Source organism: Schistocerca cancellata, chromosome 4, assembly GCF_023864275.1.
Source record: "Schistocerca cancellata isolate TAMUIC-IGC-003103 chromosome 4, iqSchCanc2.1, whole genome shotgun sequence".
In the NCBI taxonomy this organism is placed as follows: Eukaryota; Metazoa; Arthropoda; class Insecta; order Orthoptera; family Acrididae; genus Schistocerca; species Schistocerca cancellata.
Window position 1 is genome coordinate 773536197 of NC_064629.1, and position 22971 is coordinate 773559167.

At 40.5% G+C, this 22971-nt stretch overlaps 1 long non-coding RNA gene across 1 annotated transcript in view; it reads right to left on the minus strand.

The window, feature by feature from the left end:
• Positions 1-1585: 1585 nt before the first annotated feature.
• Positions 1586-22971, minus strand: part of LOC126183442 (uncharacterized) — a 44560-nt gene continuing 23174 nt past the window's right edge. Inside the window, exon 2 of the long non-coding RNA XR_007536752.1 lies at positions 1586-4456. This is a non-coding gene — a long non-coding RNA (uncharacterized LOC126183442). The remainder of the gene's footprint in view (positions 4457-22971) is intronic.

A 22971-nucleotide genomic window follows, 5' to 3' on the forward strand; every position in this document is an offset into this window, starting at 1 on the left:
TCTTCCCCTTTTCCTTGTCTTTTTATATTCTCCGCTTTCACGTACGGCTGAGGGTATTTTAATTACCTGTACGAACAGACTTCACCTGAAATACGTCGTAGATCCACGTACCGCTGTCAGCATCGATTCAACTTGACGTCCGACATCAAAGGGTAGTCTCCTTGTCCACTTTCAGCTGTGTGTGTGATGCTTGTGTACTTACTTTGCGACTCAGTATATCTTTTACGGACACAATAAATTTGTGCCGCCTGAATTAAAATCTGACGTGGTTTTAAACAGTTGTGTATATGTCATTGATTTAAGTAGTTTCGATTAACTTCTGGATGTAGCCAGGTTACCAGTTCCGTAGACAGCCTAGTGAGTGACATGCTCAACCACAATCTGTGGCATTAGTCTCGATCGATGGAAGAAAAATTTTGTGTCATTTGGAAAACTCTATCAGCAAGTGTAATTAATGTTTTGAAATCTCTATATATTGTAATAATGTTATTGTATTTACCTTTTCTACATTGATTTTACTTTAATTCAGTCCAGCCTTTGCCTCCTTTGTGTATAATGATACGTAACTGTGCGACAGTAGTCGTTCATTTCCTTTTCAGGAATAAGTGAAATATGTTATCAGCGAGACCTTTATCTTAATAAACACTTAGGAAATGTGACCCTGCCGCCATTTCTCATGAGCTGCTTTCCATCCTGCAATTTCATTCACTTTCAAAATACTTTGGTTAAGGAACATATCAGTTCCTGCACAGCCTTCAGCACAGTTAAGTGAAAACAGCGAGGCCAAACGTATTTAAATGCTAGCTAGCTTGGCCATAAGTGTGTTATCTCATTTACGAAAATAAATTTGGTGGCACGTGGAATAATATATGTCAATTGTTTTCCCAAAGCATTCTTTTATGAAACGCAACAGTTGATTCACATGATTAGTAGTAATCTTTTGTCTCTGGTACCTACTTTTACAGGAAAGTGGAAAGCTTTTTAATTAATAAAACCGCTGCTAGCTGTTGTCTGATGTTTTATTTGATGTTATCCACCGCTGTTGAGTACTGTGGGTGATTTTATTAAGCAGCAGGAAAATGCTGCTCTTTGGTGATACAGGTGCGTGCGACGGTGGAATTACGATTACTAATTCTGTGCCCTGTGTAGCAATGACTGAAATACGTATATAGGAAGGATAATTGCAAATAAACGTTGTTCAAACAACCGAAATATAACAAGTACGCATGATTTTTTCCGTACATTTCTGATCTTGTATTTTCTGCATAGCAACTAGATACGTGAAAATGAGTAAGAAATTTTCATTCTGTCGAAAAATGTGATGTACTGAAATTCAGTTTCCTTAGGACAACAAAAGGCGTGTAAGTGGAACAGACGTTTACCTGCTGATTCACAGTGTGATGTGTACGTGTTAGACACCTTCAATATTGTATGCCAACTGCAAATACTACTTCATCATTATACAATGAAATGAAAAATCCTTATTACAACATGTAGTATGTATGGTCAGACCGTACATCGTCAGGAACACATGTTTGTATTTTGGGACATAGGTACATCGAACACACAAACAATGGCACAAAACTCCGTTGAAATCGTTATGTATTTTACATACAGAGACCACATCATATTTCTTTATCGGGTTTACACATTACAGCTATTTCACATAAATTTCGTCTGCTGATACTTAGTAGTACGTAATTCTCATTTCCTTTCTTACGCTGCAATTTTTGATTACATTTCATAAACTGTTTCTTATATGCACGAATGTTGTTTCTTTGCGTACAAAAGTGAAGGTTTCCGTGAATTATGTATTACGTATTTCTACAAAACATCGATTATGATATTCGAAGGAAGCGAATCAAAAAACTTTGATGTGAAAATACGTTTCGCTGGTTTTATTTCTTTTTCTATTTTATGTATATCTTTCAACAACACATAAATTAACATGTTCATACAAACCATTAGGTGTTAATTAATTTGATGTTTCATTACTAAAAAGGAAAATAAAAGCGTGAGTAATGTCTAATAACTGATACCACGTGACAGCATAAAAAGTTTGTCTTCTTGTGCCACTAAATATCTGAATTATTTGAGCAATCAGAAATTACGTAATCTACTTTGATCGCGGTTTGTGTTAGATTTTATAAGGTTGCCGAAGTTGACCAATTAGTTTCAATACTCGTTACAAAACTGAATGGACTGCAACCAAATAGCTTACTGAAACCAACAAGACACAGCAAAAGCCAAACTTCACTGTTACAGTCTCTTTGTCTGCCAGTATCACCGCGCATTAGTGACAAAACAAGCTTTTTATTGATGGTATTCGATAGCTTTATTTTCATTTCGTACCCTGTTTAGAGCAAAATAAAATTCTAATATAGCCTTGAATGGCATCAGACCAAGAGCTCATTACAAAAGCAGATCTCACACTGCTGTTTGGTAATTCTCTATATCTTAGAAATATATATGTGACATTATTCCTCTTATAATAAATTTTGTACACCTTACATAATAGATGAACTTATCCTTCATACAGCGTTCGCTGGAATCAAATACGTAAACATCGATCACAACAGCACAAACAATAATTTATGTAACTAAATGCAGTACGAGGATAGCTCACTATACACGTGTCTACACATACTGACGAGTCCTCTAGCGGTAGATCTAATTTTTTTTGTACTGAGTACTAGTGAAGAGAGAAGAACTGTTTCAGACATGTTAATTACAACGGATGAATTCTCCAAGGAAACCATCTAAGTTTCAGGTGCATTGCAGACGACATAGGCCTTACTTATGTCACTGGTTTGGAAATAAACCGTTAATAAAAGCATCATTGCTCTCATAAAACGAATTGTAAGTTCTCCAAGTACCACGCATGAATTTTTCTTACTCAATATCGGAGAACGAAGTAAACGTGAAGAAGCATTTTCCTAAGAGAGGTGTCATAGGAAATACGTTAGCTACAAGTAAATTCGGTTAAGATGGTTGTGCTTCGACGTAGAATATTAATTCAAACGCCTGAAACATAGGAAAAACATGTTTTAAACCAACTGATAATAGCGCTAGTTTTTTAACACGTTCACTTTTTAAGGAAGTAGCAAGCGAACGACAGGTTATGCGAGTATTAGTTTTGGTCTAGTATGTGATTACTATCAACTTTTTGAAAAGTGCAAATATCACCCTTTATCTGCAGAAGCCACTGGGAATCCAACACATCTGCAGTTAACACACAGTTCATTGCTTCGTCTACGTACTCAGTACAAATCTTTCTTTTTATGTAACAAGCAAATTTCGACTGAACAACTTTCACCTAATACTGGTTTACAAAATGTTTACACGTTACAAATTCACAGAAAATTATTTTTAAGATGTCATGTTCATGCTTAATTAATTCACATCTTATGTCACTAATCAAAGATCCTATACACAATACACTCGCGATTTTCTAGTGTTATGTTTTGACAGCGAAATTTCTAAACGAGACTTCACTACGGAAGCAGCGTCCTCCTCTTTATGACGGCAGTGTTCCTAAACGAACGATTAACTACTTACGTCATAGTTCCTGAACAAAATATCGTTGTTTATTTGTAGTTCATTTTAGGTGTTCGTGTTTTACGGCTCAATTGACGCTGTGTTACGTATTTTTTTCAGCTTAACGACCATGCCGTAGCGAAACAGTGTCATTTTCTCGTACATTACAAATTCCGTCTACAAGTTACGAATAAAACTTCCAAAATAACACTCATTTTTCAATATTTTCAATGCCAGATTTCTTTGATTCTTTGTACTCCGTTACTTTTTATTGTTGTTATTGGCGTACCCAGACGGGCACGACATAATACGTACAGTCATAGCTTGAAAATGCGTTGCATAGTGCTTCTCAGACATCACTGTTTCGTAAGCAGAGTAACGTGGAACCTTTGTCTGAAATCTAATCACATCAGTGTGGAGAAGTCCTCACACAAAACTGTTTGTGCTGAGATTGTTAGATTCAGCCAACCATCCTCCGAAGAGCGATGAGTTAACCAGTAGTCGATGCGGAACAGCCGAAAGTGTGTCGGTTACATTTCAGTTCACATTTCTCCCACGGCACTGTTCGAGGACTTCTAGAAAAACACTTCATCCTCTTTTACGCACACAATAATAGAGCAAACACGACGATTGTCTTCCGAAACGAAAGTAACATTCACTAAAAAAAAAAATTGAACATTTACACACCAGTGTTTCTTATTCTACAGCAGGCTTGCGACTCGCTTGTCACCGATAGGTAAGAGAAGATCCAAGAGCACGTAACACGAGAACTGATGAGTTGAACTTAAACGGCGGCTGGCGCTGCTCTAGGGACGGTAACTGGGGCGCCCACTCCGGCCGGCTCGAAACTGCTGCTGCTGCTGCTGCTGCTGCTGCTGCTACGTTCCCGCGGTGTCACCGTTAAACAGCAGGCCACACCCTGCAACACCACAAACAGCCGTTACACTTCATTCACAAAAACTTAATTCTAATTATTCTATGGGCTGCGTCTTTGCAGCTTAAAAAGTCACAGTATGAAAAACAGTGTAATATGTTTAACAATATTTTGTCTTTGAAGTATATATGTTCTATAATTTGCATATGGGTTCAGTGTTTTGCTGTGCAGAATAAAACCAAAACAACTGACAAAAATGTTTTCAATTGACGCGAATAATTTGTGCCTAGTTCTGTATAAACACTATAAGAAACAATAAGTAACTATAAAAAAATTATCTCCATCAGTTATTGTACTGCTAATTGCATCGTTCTATAGGTATCCTGTTCGTATGGAGAAGAACCATAGAAAAAATCGTGCAAATACTGTGAAGCACCCGAATATAATATTCCACAGTATATCGCGTATTTTCAATATATTTGCGTTTTTTATTTATTGAGAATTTTTATTCGAGATCTTACCTAAGTATTACGGTCATGGTTCTACTATCAAATCCATGGACACATATTCGTAAAATTTTGCGAACTTCCTCTGATTTACCCTACAGCCATATTGTGGCGTGCAGTGTCCCCGTCGTAATGTATCAGGCTCCACAGAAACAACGTAAAATTACTGTAATAAGTTTTAAATGCTTCAATATTTTTAGCATAGTATCCCTAATTGAAAAATGTTTGACTTCTCATTATTTGTCTGGAAATCACGCGTTTTCTAAATGTTCGAGATAAGGTTCAAAATGGTTCAAATGGCTCTGAGCACTATGGGACTGCTAGAGTTAGAACTACTTAAACCTAACTAACCTAGGGACATAACACGCATTCACGCCCGAGGCAGGATTGGAACCTGCGACCGTAGCAGCAGCGCGGTTCCGGACTGAAGCGCCTAGAACCGCTCGGGCACAACAGCCGGCTCGAGACAAGGAAGGAAGGGCAGTTATACTATATTAACAATGCTGGTGACAGAAATCGACCACTATCTATAGACTGATATGACTTGGTAAAACAACGGAATAATCGAAATACCTAGACAGGGATCTGAACCAAGTCCTAATGGATGCAAACCCAGTGCCTTACTCTCTATACTACCTCAGTCGATTCATTGAAAATATAGGATCATCAGCATTCTTCAAAATAAACCCACGCTTCGACTTTATATTTTGGTTTGTACAATCTTATGACATATTTTATTCTAGACGAAGATGTTGCAGTCACCAGAAACAAAATATAAACTCCAAACCGAGAAAAGATTATTCAGTACATTCTTGCATCACTAACCTATGACACCTGCTTTCAAACATTTAATTCATATTTTTATATTATTATTTTCTATTCTTCATATTGCACATTTGGAATCTATTCTCCAAGTCGTTTCCTGTTTTCAGTAAAGAAAATTCGTGTTAATTCAAGTTTGCTGTCATATCTGTCGTCTCCTCAGTTTTCATTGCATTGATAGATTAGGAACGGCACATTTACTTTGTCAACGATAGTGAACAGAGAGGTAGAAGCTGCTTCACGTCATAATCCGTAATTTAATGTTACTACTCGTCTTACTACTCATCTCGTTAAAATTAATTACTTTAGTAGCCATTTCTGAAAAATTTGTAATATGCATTTGTTATCTTTCAGGAACATGTTACGAATATATAGGTTGTTAAGAATTTCTAAAATACCTACACTGACCGAGTAGCTAATAGTTTTCTGCCAAACAGCTAGTTACTGCGGTGACACAAACTAAGGAACATTATGTTCGGTTATTGACATCACCCGCGGAAAATTGAAGAGGTTTACAAATGTTGGGTGGTAAATTTGTTTAAAATTTTTTTAGTATGTTTGGCAGATGTTAGGAACACCATCAGCTCGACTTCTACGTATTTTCTTATTTTCAATCGCACGAAACCTTGGAAAACAGGACTGGTATCTTACACAGCTCATTCAATACAAAATGGTACAACTGCTTTGTCAATTCATTGTATGAGGTACATTAGTTATTCATCGAAACAGAGTGTTCTGTAGAGTAGTTACGTAACTACTAACTACACTCGTTGCATTTACTTCACAGTTACATTTTTTTAAAAGTAGAAAGGAAAATGGAAGCAAGGAAAATAGTCAGTTGTGATATTACCTATTCCCGTTGAATAATCCGTAATTTCAGTACACACGTGAATTAAAATCCTAGTACATACGTTGTACGTATGGTACAAACGACAAGCAGTTGTGACTTTACCGAAGTGAAGAGATGAAACGAAATGCAACAACTAAAGGTCTTTGAAATGTAAAGCGATTTTGTAGCGTCGTAGCGGTCTACCTAACTCCAGAGATTAGCTATTGGTATGTAAAAGGGAGTTGAATTAACACACGGCAGTTAAAAATCATAAAAAATTTTGTCCTTTGCGGAATGACTGAAACGTAAGTGATTAACTATAAGAATAGACGCCATACGTTTATGCATACCATGGCGAAATAATGAATTCTATTGAATGACTTCATTTCTTCCACTTGTCATCTAAAATTACGCTGCGCTTTCCAACTAAAACCACCCTGAAAATTTGCACCACCTGAAATAAGCATGTGCAACAACTGATTTCACCATCTGGTGTCTTGGACTACCACAGCTACAACAGTTGAGGACATATTAAATGATGCTACAGTATAGAGAATTCCAGCATATATCCACTGGTGCAATCAGACATGCAGGCTAAAAGATATATTGTTGGTTTGGGTCGACAGCATTAGTACGAATGAAGATCTAATCTATGGCCTCAACATTTCGGGTATCAATTCGTTGTGTGTCGAATGTGTTAATCTACATTTTTGATTGCTGAAACATGGATTATGATTTATCAGAAATACTTTTCAAGGTCTCTGGGTCCTTTATTATCTTTTCTGGGCAAGAGAACAACATACTCGTCAGGGGCTTACGTCTAAAATACCTACTTTATAAGTTGTCCGGTGACACTTTTAATGTCATACTGACTTGACACATTTAAAGCAATCAGTATGTGCAGGAACACCCATCAATAACCGTTTGTACAGGAATTCACATCGCACTGGTTCACAGTAGCCATTCAGAGACTAACTTCTTGTCTTTTAGAAAGTCTTTCACATGAATTACTTCTAAGCGAATTCCAGGATGGTTCCCTTTAGAAGACAACTGCCCTTTGCTTCTCTATCCTTGTGCAGTCCGTCACGAATGATCTATTCGTCGACAAACGCTGAACTCCAATATTCCTTTCATTCTTTATGCAACCAGTGAAATAAAGTCGTCTAAAAGTGTAAGTGAAGGTTCTCTTTGTGATAAATCTATTCGTCTCTCGGAACCAATAAAAGGATTATAATTTTTTACACACCACACAAATACCTTCAAGTTTTAAGAATTTTTATTTATCTCGTGTTAATACTGTCATCTCGTAGGTGATATTTGGTTCATCATAAGGCAACTAGATTGTAAAGACCAAAGGTTCAATCACGTCTGTAATATAATATGGTCAAGTAGAAACAGTGAATCTAATGTTGCTGCTCAGTGGAGCAACTAATTCTTTCAGATAAACTGATAGCAGCAAACAGCTTTCAGTATTCAACTACACCACTTCACATTTCACATTAGTGCCAAGGGAGATTATTTCATTCGTCAATTGTAGGTTGTGAGAAGTCATAAAGTGAAACAAGATTAAACTTTCTTGGCGAAAAAGAAAGGGAGATTGGAGTTTAACATCCTGTTAATCTCTCAGAATTACTTAGGCCCAGATTGTTTTGCAGTCTCCTGCACACCTCCAGCAGGTCTTCTGAATGACGACCGCTGTCGCCAGCTAGCAAGAATATTCTGCTGTGCCACGACATTCAACACTGTTTAATTGAGTCAGATTCTGGCTTCAGACCTCATATGGCTTCTCTAAAATATTTACGATAAGATATTGAGCTCTATTAATGATGTCTGTTGCTCAAACTGGCGTTTGTCGCGGTATGGGTGCCGGTCCTACGACAGAAGGAAGGAGCACAAGCTTGCATCGTACAAGGATGGAGAACGGAACCGGCCGTGTCCTTTGTTAGGAACCATCTGGACGTCCGCCGTAATTTAGGGAAATCACTTCCTAAGTTAAGATAGGGTTGGTACCTGCCCTGTGATTAGTAAGGTGGCCGAGCAGGGTGGCGTAGTGGGTAGTACTCGCATTCGGGAGGACGACGGCTCAATACCGCGTCCGGCCATCCTGATTTAGGTTTTCTGTGATTTGCCTAAATCGTTTCAGGCAAATGACGGATGATTCCTTTGAAATGGCACGTCCGATTTCCTTCCCCATCTTTCCCTCATCCGAGCTTGTGCTCCGTCTCTAATGACCTCGTTGTCGACGGGAAGTTAAACACTAATCTCCTTCTCCTCCACTAGTAAGGTGCACACTGTTGATTCTGCTAAATTACAAGGAGAAGTGAGCAGATGGTGATTTGCAGTCCCGAGTTTGTACCCACTGCGCCCAGCTGATGATTGGTGTTATCTAGGAGGAAGGCCGCACCGAGCAAGTTGCCAAAGCACGGGCGTCAGTCACGTAACGACTGTGCCACAGTTGTGCTAGGACGCGGCCACGATAACACTGCGTGCCGTACCGACCCAACTTCTACAACTTTATCACTCGCACGTTCCTATGCCGTAGGTCTGTGATGACTTTTTTAAAGTCTTGGAATACAAGACTGCCTCTAGCGGCTCTAGAAACTTCAGATTTTTCTGTATGTTAGCCCTAAGCCTCACGTAAAAGAAATCATACATTATTGTGACTTTTTCGTTCTTTGCCTGTACACCGGAAATTTCAAAATAGTAGCAAATTTGGTAAGTATCAAGAATTCATCACTTGGGATACTAGCGTCTCCAGTATAATGATTAAAAACCAAACCACCGTGCGGAAAGGGTGCCAGTTTGCTACCCTTCCGGGGAATTTATAGTTTCCTTGGAGTATTTTTCCTACTTTTTTGCCTCTTCTATATCGATTTCGCTTAACTAAAACTGAGATTATTACTAACGAAGTCTAAATTTTTAAATGCAGTGTAAAATAATACCACAAGATAAACACGGGTTGAGTTGTGTATAAATGTATGTTAAAATCCGTGTCAAAGAATCCTCCAAAATAATTGGAAGACAATATGACTTAAAAATACATAAAAATCGAGCTGGCGAATATCTTCAGATTGATAACTAAATTCAGTTAGGTTTATCCCTAGAACCGCGCGTCTACGGATATAACCTTTAGGACTGGTTTTAGAAATCCGTAACGGTTATAAGTTACACATAAGGTTTTACTTGTTCCAAACTGCAACTAGTTTCAAGTCATTATTATTAACTCATCTTCACATGTTTGTACGTTGACAGAGCCATGTCTTTTTTTTTTCTCCACAGAATCGTTTGGCAATTTCGCCCAGAATTTGTTTTACTCATTTCTTAACGATCCTAAGAGGTAAACCTCAACAACTGCATCATGTGCCATCGTAGATTTACCGAACAAGGTGGGGAAAATTTAGTGAAGAAACAATTGTTCTGGACTGGTTGTATTTTTAATCAATAAGTTATAAAACAAAATAACCATACTTGTCGTTTCCGGAAACCAAATCCATAAGTTAATTCAATTTAAAATATATTATCGACGAATAATTCAGGAAACATTCGTACCCAATTAACAGCTCTAAAATATTTTAGATAACAGTAAGAAGTGAACTATATTTACGCTTTTCGTTATATAATCAAATTATGTATGTTACAGCGTGACTTATTCAGTTCCTTTGTTGGCTAAATAGCCTCCAGAATGTTGTTTGGACGGAGCGAGGTGGCGCAGTGGTTAGCACACTTGACTCGTATTCGGGAGGACGACGGTTCAAACCCGCGTCCGGCCCTCCTGGTTTATGTTTTCCGTGATTTCCCTAAATTGTTCCAGGCCAATTCCGGGATGGTTCCTTTGAAAGAGCACGGCCGACTTCTTTCCTCATCATTCCCTAATACGATAGGATCGATGACCTCGCTGTTTGGTCTCCTCTCCCTCTCCCGAATCAACCAACCAACCAATGTTGTTTGGTATCTCATTGAAGGTGAATTCACGAGTTACGAAAATGTAAAAGCAACGAGTGTTTTTACATCGACTAACTATTTCGATCATCAAATTTTCTGTAGTTGTAGCTCTATTTTAGCATCGGCAGCGACATTGGTATTAATTTGTAATCCGTGGAGCAATTACAAGATTGGAAATGGCAGTATGTGGATACAGAAATACTTTTCGAGTACGGTATTGTGCTATATACTTTTTCAGTATCCTAACAGTTTATTTTACAGATAGCAAAATATGGCACGGGTAGGGTTCACGCACAGGCTATAAAGTCTGCTTTGACCCACTGAATTGTCTTCTCTTCTAATGTAATGAAGGTAAAATTTGTTATCTTTGCTGATAAATGAAGGGAAAAAATTGAAATCGGATGTTATATGGCACATATAAGTACTAGCCACTCATTCCTCCACAAGTAAACGCTCAAATACCAGTGTAAATAATATAGGTATATATTTCATGAGCGCCAACTGAAATATAAATACACTTTTGATTACAGCTGACTATAAATAAAAACATTGACAAAGAACTACGATAAATGAAATGTAGAATAAGAATAACTAATGAACGACGTAATAGTGAGCATTTTTTCCAGTTATGTATTCAAATTAGTAAGTAAAAATAGCGATAATCATGTGGAGAACTTCCATAGAACTTCCAAAGATTTGGATATATGCACAGTGTACAGGCTGTCACATTAATTGAGGCTGAGTAGATTCACAGTAATGCCTGGAAATTTTCTGATCGGTCAGGATTAATTTAGCCCACATGACGTTATTGATAACAAAATAAAAGTAAAGAGTTGGATATCATTCAGAGGGAGATTTGTTGAATCACCTAAATTATACTTGGATCTATCAGAAAGAGGTGTAGCTATACAGTTATCGAAAATTGAAAGTGGTAGAACTACTGACAGCAGACTTTGCAGGAAATCTTTTGAATAAAGATGTGAAGTGTGAGTGACCATACATAACTGAAATATTACCCTTTTTTAAACTTTATGTACTTTCATTTCAGTACGCTGGTCTTGTAGTCCCGTGTAGCTCTGTATCTTGATTAGCTGGTATTATCTACACATCTTTAATGCCTTATTACGACTATGATTGTACAATAACTTCGATGAGTCTCTTATCAGACTGTTCTCATTAATTTACAAATGTATCCCAAATCTTTCCGTTATATTATTTCATGCGAATTTTCTCTGAACACCTATGCCATTAGAGGTTCCTCTTTGTCCCAATCACTATTCGAGGTAGTGTTTGTCACATATTTCTTCAGAAATCAGTTTCTGTGGAGAACTCGTAAATTATTTAATACCACCCTAAGTCACTTTAAGACGAATGCCGTATTTTCGGGGGACCTGAATTTCCTTTCTTAACCGAATTAACCCTTCGTCATTAATAACTTCGACATCAACGAGACGTTACATTTAAGGTTTCCTTGTTTTGCACTGGCATATCCTTAGTCTTTTGTCGGACGTAGTTTTATTTTTATCGAGGGATGGTTAAAATACGAAATCTAATTTCGTATGCAATAAATATCATGTAATAATCTAAGGAGCTGTAGTCATATTTCATTCGGTTGCTGCGATTTCTGCCTTTGCTTCGCCATCTTGTTGAAGCGAGCATTTTACAATGGCCGTGAGGTACCGTCGATACGTATGTCCACGGGGCGCAGTAGTCGTGCACGCGAACACAAGAGCAGCAGGAAAAACGACAAACAGTTCCGAGGGCAGAGGCAGAGGCGGGGCTCGAATTGCTGGAGGTCGCACGGCAGCCAAAGATCGCCAGATAAAAGCCAGCAGTAAATCCAAGGCTCCACCGAGGCCGGGAACGCCCGCCTCCCGCGATCCGCTCGCCTAATGTGCGCCACGGATAATAAGGGGAGACGCTTCCATAGACGCGCAAACGTCTAGTTCTCCATACCGTGACCAGCGATCTAGCCATGTGGCCAACACACTGCTTAAGCTGCCACTCGATTAGGAAGGGTGTCTCCGAAGCAAAGCGGTTGCGTACGGGAGACCAAATCGAGGCAGTCGTTTCTCCATACTGGTGCGGAAACGAAGCCTCCAATATTTGATCGCGACTCGGTAGCAATCCAGATTTGTGTTTTCCACTATTGAACTTTCACTCGAACTGGCCTATAAACAATAAAATGTAATCTTCACATTATACAGGAAAACGTTTGTAGATTACAAAATGATTCGGAGTTGTGCGCTGCCACTGAAACGTAAAAAAAAAAAAAAAAAAAATTTAATTGATTTCAGTTGTGAGCCTAGTTTTTTGACCTGTCTGTAATGATCTTGCACTAGTAGTGTTAGGCTCCGTCACAGTGTCAGGCAAAATGTTGTATCGCGTTGGTCTACCAACACGAGGAAGCCCAGAGGTTTCCAAAGAGGGCAAATTGTCGGTGTCCGGATGGTCTGTGCATCGCTTACTACAGTGGTAAATCTACTATCTGTATCTGACGGTGTTATATCTAGTGACATCACAGCCTGAGGAGATCAATAAGAAATTCTATATACTAACACGGTAGTGGGAGAAAAAGTAAATTTATTGTAACGGTAAAGGTTGCTAAACGTGACTGATATTAGCGACTGCTGAGCGTCATATGCACCTATCGAACGCAGTGAAAATGAAAACAATGCGATGAGTCACTATTGACAAATCTTTTGTAAACTAGGTATACGTAAAATAAGATATTCATTAGGGACATTTAGGGACATGAGTGAAAGGTCTAGACTACCGCCGGCTGGTGTGGCCGAGCGGTTCTAGGCGCTACAGTCTGGAACCGCGCGACCGCTACAGTTGCAGGTTCGAATCCTGCCTCGGGCATGGACGTGTGTGATGTCCTTAGGTTAGTTAGGTTTAAGTACTTTTAGGTTCTAGGGGACTGATGACCTCGGATGTTGAGTCCCATAGTGCTCAGAGCCATTTGAACCATTTTGTTCTACTTCGCGCAATCGAAGACATATTTTTGGCGTACGATACTTGACATCATTATGTTTCTGGCAGCTTATTGTGATATTTTCTCCGTAATATTCACAGATCACTCCTCAGAACCTGATTTCAGCCTTGCTGTTCAGCAATCTTGGAGTGACATCTGCACTGTTTTTAATTTATAATTACGAAAATGCGTTTGTGCAATATGAAACTACTTTTCAATGGGTAAGATAATATTGTTCCAGTTCCATGTTAAAATTTTCTTACTTTTATTGACGTCCAAATCCTATCATAGTTTACAGTGGCGTTCGAAAACCGTCCTTTAACGTAGCTAAAGGAAATGAAATAATCTCAAATTTTTTTCATTGGAGTCTTGTGTTTTACCATTGCGTCTCTTCACTTGGTCCAGAGGATGTATCCACAACAAAATATTTTACTAAACTTTATTAATCTAGTTTCATTTGCGGTTATTACAAGTAATAATGATACAGAACTACCTTGTTTTATCTATTTGTAGCAACAATCGCCTCCATGAAAATGATTTTTAGTGAGGGTAATGCGTTTGCGCCAATCGTATGTAGGTTCAAAACGCTGTGATAGAAGAAATTGTCATCTTCGTGGTTTGGGCGGCAAAACAAGGCATAGGTGTTATCTACAGTTAACGAAGTGGGTAACACTCAGTAAGGCTTATTTTCGACAGGTACCCCAATCGTTGAAGGCAGTTACTGATAAATCGGAAGTTTTAAATCCAAGTTAAAGGATTTTTTTCAGAATGAACTCCTTCCTTGTCATACTAGAGTAGTTTAGTTCCACTAAATTATGGGGATGTAATTTACTGAAATAAATAGAATGGAGTACTTTACACTCCCCTGATTTCTATGGCAATTGTAAATTAGTTAAATGCATTGATAAGTACAAAATCTGTTCACGCAAAGCTTATACAGGTTTGTTTATATAATCCAGTCAACCTGATCAAGGTTTCCCATGTTTTTCCTTAAAATTTCAGTCGAATACCAGGTTGATTTCTATTAACAGACCATGGCTGGCGATTTCCCTTGTCCTTGCTCCTTAGTAAAACTTCTAAATGGCATAAATTGTTATGCAGTATTCTGTGGTAATGTCGCTGACGTAGATCACCTCTTACATAAAAAATACTTAAATAGACTTTTTATGCAGAAAGTACTGAGCAGCGACTTTGAACTGTCTCGTCTCGAGAAGACATTATTACTATGGTTGTTTGAAACAGCTAAGTTCTGTTCAAAAATGGTTCAAATGGCTCTGAGCACTATGGGACTTAACATCTGAGGTCATCAGTCCCCTAGAACTTAGAACTACTTAAACCTAACTAACTTAAGGACATCACACACACCCATGCCCGAGGCAGTATTCGAACCTGCGACCGTAGCGCTCGCGCGGTTCCAGTCTGAAGCGCCTAGAACCGCTCGGCCACGACGGCCGGCTACTAAGTTCTGTAAGCCACACTTACAGACGAACGACCGAACTAGAAGAAACATAGTAAATATTGCTCTAATATAAGAGACTCAGTAGAGTGTACTTTCAGTCACCAGAAGAAAGAGAGATAGTTGTGGTAGAAAATCTGCAGACTGTGGAACCGTGAGCTTCCTATTCTGAAAGTCGAGTTACGGGTCACGGTACAACGTCCCACAAATTCCATGACGATCACAGAGGAATGAAATACAATTTTTCGAATTAGAATCGCTAGGATTCAGATCAGTTACAGCCAATGATTATGAGTCCTAAACGAAGCTATAAGAAATAAAATATCGAAACGGGGTGAACCTAAGGAGCAGTTATTATTTTTTAGTACGCTATCTTCCCCTAGAGACAGCGTGAGAGCGCTTTGTTTATTGTGCCTCTTTCAGTCACAAAACAAACCGGTACCTACTCGCTTCTCTAAAAATATATTTTCCTTAATTGTGTGAGAACTACAAAGTACGCTGGGGAATGATAATCGCCCAAAAATGACCGTGCAGTCCTGTATCAAACGAATTACCAATTACTTCATGAGAGAGACTAAGAATAGTATTTCGGAATGACCGATTTCAATTCCATTTCATTTTCCCGGTGACTGTATTCACACACTTCTTGGAGTTTAAGGTTCGTTAAGCTGACAGCCAGTTCTTTATCTAGTTATTGTAAATTCGAGGATAAACTTTACGACAATATTACTGTTGGACATTTCAACATGTTAGGGAACTACATATCCATGCAAGCGCTAGGTGTCGCTGCTAGCATATTTTAAATGGATGTTAAGAGGAGTCCTTAGGCAAATGTATGCTTATAGGAAGTAGGGGATTTCCCCGACACATGCCACAGTTCTTCCTCAGTAGTATCTACGACGAAGACACAGTAGATGTGTAAGCGAGGCAGCTTCACAAAAGACACAATAACTTTTTAAATTTGAGGTATAACAATGTAAATAGTGTTTTAAGTACTACCAACAATACACACGAGAGAGTTAACGAAAATGTCCTGTATTTTTTCTGTTATATTGTTTTGGAATGGCATGAGGATTACTCGATACGACAACGAGGAGGTAAACAGAGATTTGTACGCACGTATTCCCCATGTGGCTGAAGGTGAGAAAATGGGCAAGGCTTTTCTCGGAGCCTTGTCAGCGATTAGTAAATCACGCGTCACCCACTAACTCGTTGTAGACAGAAATTTGAGTGTTAAGAAACAACAAATTCAGTCACCATGAAACATAATTTGACTTTCAAGAAGAGTATAGGAATGTTTGCTAGCTCCAACGGCCTAGCCGCAGTGGTAACACCGGCTTCATTCACATCACCAAAGTCAAGCACTGTCATCCTTGGCTAGCACTTGGATGGGTGACCGTCCGGGTCTGCAGAGCGCTGTTGGCAAGCGGGGTGCACTTAACCCTTGAGGCGCCAATTGAGGAGCTGCTTGATTGAGAAGCGGCGGCTCAGGTCACGAAAACTGACAACGGACAGATGTGGTGTAGTGGTGTGCTTACCACAAGCCCCTCGGACAGATGTGGTGTAGTGGTGTGCTTACCACAAGCCCCTCTATATCCGCATCCAGTGATGCCTATCGTCTGAGGAAGACACGGCGGTCGGTAGGAGCCAATGGGCCTTCCGAGGGCTGTTCGGACGGAGAGTTACGGAGTATGTTTGCTGGCAAGTTACAGCAAATTTATCGACTAAAAAACCTACAATACATAGCATTTTTAATCGACAGTATAGGACTGAGAACCTGGGACTGACAGGAAGGTACCTGTTATTTCTAATATGACAAAACTAGGAAACGGGTTAAGGACTACAGCTCAAAAACGTCAACAACGAATCGCGAAAACTATTTATTTCTTCCATACCACAAATATGGCTGTAGCTCAGACATTAGAAGTAACGGAGGATACTGACACAGACAATCACGTAATAGCAACTAGACCAATGTCCTCTGATAAAAATAATTGAGACCTCAAACGAGTTAATACAGTTAATGTAAAGATAAGAGGATAAACTAAGTGCTTTTTCATTTTGGTCTGTTAACTCAAACATTACAACATGGTATTTGTACCAGTTAATCAGCTCTGAGACAAGAGAACTAACTACTATGTAATTAACGTCTCGTAACACTGTGCGTTATTACAAAGATATGCCGACACTGCTTTGCACATAGGTGCCATGGGATGAACGAGATTGTAGATACGTTCCAGAGAGACATTTTGTCATTCTTTAAGGACAAGCTCCACTTCTTCAAAAGTCTATGACCTTGCCGCAGTTTCTCTTTCAAGCGAATCATAGAGATGTCCAGATAAATTCAAATGCAGAATGTACACTATGCACGGAACACCGAGGAAGAAGCGAGGTTAGAATTTAATGCACTGTTGACGACAAAGTCATCACAGACGGTACATTCGAGCGAGATGCAGTGTATAAGGGACTACGCAAGCAGTCGAGGACTCAAATCTTCACCAGTTCTTGATTTACACTTTCAGTGGTTTTTCTAAATCCCTTAAGGTGTATGCTACGGTGGTTCCTTTGAAAAGGACACGGCCGAAAGAGTGCAGAATCAAGATCTGAAATTCTCGTGAGAGATTTCACCGCAGATCCTTCTGAATGCGAATCCACTTCATTCAATTTCTTTTCTTAGGTCAGGCATCACTTCAGGGTACTGTATGTTAGGTCAAATTTCGAGACGTATTTTTAACTGTTCGAGAATACATGAAACGAACACACATATTTCGCACCTTGAGGCTGATCATCCTCCGTCCAAGCAATACGAGAAATCATATCCATAAACAGGGATAGAATAACTAAGCCATCACTATACCATAGAACAAGAAAGTGGTCGGAGACTTTCCGATCTGTACTGTGAGTAGTCAGAGAATCGTGCCGAATCTGTACATGCTCTGTCCAGGTGTTAAGAAATCAGTTACCGTATTCGACACCGAAAGGCTTTCCGTCACTGAACTAAAATTGGCTCCCTTCGTGGAGCCCCCGTCGACGATGTTCGTCCATCCAAAGCAGTGGGGCCCACCTGTGAAAATAGTGGATGGCCAAAAAACGGTATAGTCTTCTGCACACTGTCGCCGTAACACAGTAAAAATAAAATGAGAACACATGACACTGAAGTATTGTTAAGAGCATAGATATGGATTACAGCATTGCTTATGGTCTCGGGCTTTGAGAAACAAAATGATGAAAAACAACCGTGTCCTGCATTCAGGCACTATAATGAGCTCGTTGTTGTTCGGGTGTGAAACGCTAATGTTGCTGCAGCCATAAGATCGCATGTATTGGACACTGATCGAGAAAGTTGCGTAATGACAGGACTAGAATTCGGGATGAATGACATTGAGATCCCGCTCACACCGGCGCTATTTAGGTATTCCGTCATTTCTCTAAACTGCTTAAGGCGAATGTTGGGTTGCTCCTTGCGAAGTTTTAATTTGCCAAGAAGCTTCAAATCAGCGCACACGCCGATGCAGAGTGGAAATTCATTCTGGATAGTTTGTTCCACAGACGCAAGGGTGAAATGAGAAAGGAGATGGAGATTTTTTTTATACGTACAGCCAAGATTCTGGATCCGATCTCGTACTGCATTTATACACTGAAGTTCCAAAGAAACTGGTAAAGGCATGCGTATTCAAATACAGAGATTTGTAAACATGTAGAGAGTACGGCGCTGCGGCCGGCAACGCCTATATATGACATCAAGTGTGTGGCGCAGTTGTTAGATCGGTCACTGCTGCTACAATGGCAGGTGATCAAGATTTAAGTGAGTTTGAACGTGGTGTTATAGTCGGCGCATGAGCGATGGGACACAGCATCTCCGAGGTAGCGATGAAGTGGAGATTTTCCCGTACTAACATTTCACGAGTGTACCGTGCATATCAGGAATCCGGTAGAACATCAGATCTCCAACATCGCTGCGGCCGGAAAAAGATCCTGCAAGAACGGGACCAACGACGACTGAAGAGAACTGTTCAACATGACAGAAGTGCAACCCTTCCGCAAATTGCTGCAGATTCCAGTGCTGGGCCATCAATTAGTGTCAGCGTGCGAACCATTCAACGAAACATCATCGGTATGGGCGTTCGGAACCGAAGGCCTACTCATGTATCTTTTATGACTGCACGACACATAGCTTTACGCCTCGCCTGGGCCCGTCAACACCAATATTGGACTGTTGATGACTGGAAACATGTTGCCTGGTCGGACGAATTTCATTTTAAATTGTATCGAGCGGATGGACGTGTACGGGTATGGAGACAACCTCACGAATCCATGGACCCTGCATGTCAGCCGGGGGCTGTTGAGTCTGGTGGAGGCTATTTAATGGTGTGGGGCGCTTGCAGTTGGAGTGATATGGGACCTCTGATACGTCTAGATACAACTCCGACAGGTGACACGTGCGAAAGCATCCTGTCTTATCAACGGCATCCATTCATGTCCATTGTGCATTCCGACAGACTTGGGCAATTCCAGCAGGACAATGATACACCCCACGCGTCCAGAATTGCTAAGAGTGGCGCCAGGAACACACTGCTGAGGCCGGCCGGGGTGGCCGAGCGGTTCTAGGCGCTACAGTTTGGAACTGCGCGACCTCTACGGTCGCAGGTTCGAATACTGCCTCGGGCATGGATGTGTGTAATGTCCTTAGGTTAGTTAGGTTTAAGTAGTTCCAAGTTCTAGGGGACTGATGACCTCAGAAGTTAAGTCCCATAGTGCTCAGAGCCATTGGAACCATTTTTGAACTCTTCTGAGTTTAAACACTGCCGCTGTCCACCGAACTACCCAGAAATGAACATTATTGAGCATATCTGGGATGCCTTGAAACGTGCTATTCAGAAGAGATCTCCAGCACATGTACGGATTTATAGAGAGCCCTGCAGGATTCATGGTGTCAGTTACCTCCAGCAATACTTGAGACATTGGTAGAGTCCATGCCACGTCGTGTAGCGCCACTTCTACGTGCTCGCTGGGGCCCTACGCGATATTAGACAGGTGTACCAGTTTCTTTCGCTTTTCAACGTAGAATGAAGGTAGATATGTGAAATGTGAAGAGACGTGTTGAGGACACCAGTGACTAAGAAACTGATGAGAAAAAGAGAGCGCGTGAAAACCATCGAGCCTGAGCATAGGAAGGACTGACGTGAACACACAACCAGACGTTAAACACTGCTTTCGCAAATATTCAAAGCGGCTGACACAGCAGAATAAACTTACGAATTCCAATCAAAAAAGTTGTAGTCGGAATGACGGCCAGCTTGCCTTTTTTTACAAGACTACAGTCTTCAAAACCATTCTGGCCAAATACTAAAACGGTTAATTACACTCATACCTAGCTAAATCTTTCACAATATCAAAGTTGTTCCAGTATTTTGTCTCCGGTGCTCACGTAATGGGCCTACCGAAAGCTTAATCGTCTCTGTAGACGGCGAGGCCGCAGCCCGTGCTGCGCTCGGTCAGGGGATAAGTAAAGAAAGTAGGTGTAGGTGGTGGGCTTCCGGCGGCGGGTCGCGTGCAAATGTGGAGCGGAGGCTTTAGGTACCTGTTGACAGCGCTGAGGAGAGCGCGCGACAGCGGCCGGAGAAGCACGTGTGCGCCCGGTGACGGCTGGCTGTAGCATCAAGCCCAATCAGCCTCGTTGCTTCTCTATCAAGCGTATCCGGTCGCCGCGGCCGCCTGTTCGGGGAAGGAAGGCGCGCTCAAGGCGGCGAGGCGGCCGACCGCCCACGCGCCCTCCTCTTTAAATGACCACACTGCAAGCTCGCTCGCTTACCAATTCTCCGCAGCTTACAAAAGTCGCCTACTCCGTCGTGCACTGCCGCGCTGCTTTTAATACGCCAGCTTTTCCTTTGTTCTTTCCCTATACGATAGAATTTCCCGTAGCTTCTACGTCATTAAAAGTGCGATTTTGTTATTATTAGGAGTCACAGTCTTGTGCCATTTGACTTATTTATTTCCGTCTGGATACACCACTGTGATTCCGGCTTTCTATTCATTTTCGAGTAAGTCATTACTGTCCATTCTAAATCAGTTACATAGCTTGTCGTAGTACGTACTAAGATCATCACAAACATTATTTGACCATTAAGGTACATCCCTGTATGGTCAGATAATGAAGATGACGTTCTCGGCACATACTCCGGCAAGCAATGTAACTGATCTCGAAAGGACAGTAATGCGTCACTTGACTGTAGCTACCAAGCAGAAATTGCAATAGTACATACAGAAGCAATTTGGGGAGCAAAATAACTGATGATGGTCGAAGTAGAGAGGATATAAAATGTAGACTGGCAATGGCAAGGAAAGCGTTTCTGAAGAAGAGAAATTTGTTAACATCGAGTATAGATTTAAGTGTCAGGAAGTCGTTTCTGAAAGTATTTCTATGGAGTGTAGCCATGTATGGAAGTGAAACATGGACGATAACTAGTTAGGACAAGAAGAGAATAGAAGCTTTCGAAATGTGATGCTACAGATGAATGCTGAATATTAGATGGGTAGATCATATAACTAATGAGGTGTTGAATAGGATTGTGGAGGAGAGAAGCTTGTGGCACAACTTTAGTAGAAGGGATCGGTTGGTAGGACATGTTCTGAGGCATCAAGGGATCACTAATTTAGTATTGGAGGGCAGCGTGGAGGGTAAAAATCGTAGAGGAAGACCAAGAGATGAATACATTAAACAGATACAGAAGGATGTGGGTTGCCGTAGGTAGTGGGAGATGAAGAAGCTTGCAGAGGATAGAGTAGCATGGAGAGCTGCATCAAACCAGTCTCAGGACTGCAGTCACATGACGAAAGCATTATCATTTAGACCATAAGAAGCTGATTACAATAAGTTCCTCTAGATCAAGTACATCGACACTTCAGTTATATCCTTTAGCGAAACAACAAAACGTTAAATAGAACCTTTCTACATTCTGAAGAGGAATGACGAATATATAGTGAGAGTCATGACAGCATTCGACTACACAAACGTTGAAAACTATTGAAGAAGCGAAGTGCAAAAGCTGTCACGTTCGCGGTTACTAGTTTCTGGAGGAAATTACTACAATATTCCAGCTGACGTCGCAACATAGTCTGCTTCTTTATTTCGTCTGGACCAGAGAACAGATTTTTTAAATGTGAGATCCTAATAACTGCAACATGTTGAGTAGAGGGACTCTAATAGACCTAGTTGCTACAATACCTCCTTCGCATGTGCCCCTTTTATCTCCTAGAGATTTGTTTGCAATGACAGAGTCAATGCGCAATGAATGTCTAAAGCACCGGGGCGTACGTCTTCCAACAGCGTGTCACTTGCGAGTGCAGGCACCTAGTGAATAAACAACTCCTATACCGATCGATGGTAAGAGTTAGATATAGCTTCTCTCTTCCCTTTCCTGTCGGCTTCCCGTTTTTGGTCCCATAGATTCCTGTCTGTCCTAAATCAATTGTCCTTGTGATTGCTGGCTTTGTAATCATGACATTATACGTACCTCTTAATGTAAACAAAAAAGCGCAGACAGTGGAAAACGCTTCCTAAAAGATATTTCTAAGCTACGGGAGCTGTATGTGCATACATCCAACATATCACGACGGGCGTATTCGAGCTTGTTTTACAAGACGCTCCTGATACGCGAATTAAATATTTTATGCACGCAGCCAACCAATTTATAACAATTCTTTCCGTTATCCCATCGATATACGGGGCTATTACAAATGATTGAAGCGATTTCATAAATTCACTGTAGCTCCATTCATTGACATATGGTCACGACACACTACAGATACGTAAAAAACTCATCAAGTTTTGTTCGGCTGAAGCCGCACTTCAGGTTTCTGCCACCAGAGCGCTCGAGAGCGCAGTGAGACAAATTGGCGTCAGGAGCCGAGAAAGCGTATGTCGTGCTTGAAATGCACTCACATCAGTCAGTCATAACAGTGCAACGACACTTCAGGACGAAGTTCAACAAAGATCCACCAACTGCTAACTCCATTCGGCGATGGTAT